Raw genomic sequence first — 1,042 nt, 5'->3', positions numbered from 1 at the left:
TATAATTTAAGACGTCCAAAGAAAGATTATATAAAGCTAGCTAATTGAGAAGCTAATCTCATGCCAGACACTGACATGAGAAATGACTAACCAGCTTAGCACCAAATGAATGTCCTAAAAGAGACGTAATCAAGTTGCTATAGAGTCTATACAAGATAGACCAAGTGTTCCATAAGATAAAGGAATCTCGGATAGAAAAGAATGGTGCATAGAATATAGATCCGAGATTATAAGGGAAACCATACCAGACATTGAGATAAGGCTGCACAGCTACACATCTAAGGTACCAAACCAGGTAGTCTTGGGACGCCAAGCTACTAGGTAATAAAGGTTCTGGATAATAAGAGCTTAAATCTATAGATCATGTCTGGAACATAATGGAACCACATGAAAGTGTAGACACACACATACACATTTGTATAAAGATACATAAAGTTATAGTACTTGAACATAAAGAGATAAGCGAGGATCATGAACCCGAGAATGAGTACTCATACAATCATAAAGATCATAAAAGATTATATTGAAAGATAAAACATGGAGGTTCAAAGTATCTAAAAGAGAGATGGGCGTATTGGCCATATACATATACAGAAACGCCATCTAATCAACCAGTGAAATAGATTGATCTTGTGAGGTAATGAAACCGTGAGAGAAGACACATAATCACGAGGTCTAGAGTGTTCATGTCTTCCTAATAACAACATTAGATTATAGCTTGTTACACAAGGGACTTACAGAGATCAAAGGAACAAATTATAAGGAGATAAACTCCTATGTGGTGGTTGCTGCTACAAAATTTTGGAAATTAAAAATGGTCTGGTCATAAGAAAGAAATTATATACAAATGATGTAGTAAGCAGCATATGGATCACTGGATAAGATGAAAGAACAGCTTCGTTCCTAAGCTGATTCATGGACTGAAAAGCAACTGCTTATAGTATGTAAAATACAGTGATCACGCATGATCTTGGAGTTATATAAAAGACAATCCAATACAGTCCATATATTTGAAATTCCTTGTGATTATACTAAACCTAAA

Source organism: Brassica oleracea, chromosome C9 (genome assembly GCF_000695525.1).
Source record: "Brassica oleracea var. oleracea cultivar TO1000 chromosome C9, BOL, whole genome shotgun sequence".
In the NCBI taxonomy this organism is placed as follows: Eukaryota; Viridiplantae; Streptophyta; class Magnoliopsida; order Brassicales; family Brassicaceae; genus Brassica; species Brassica oleracea.
Note: the sequence above shows the minus strand (reverse complement) of the source record.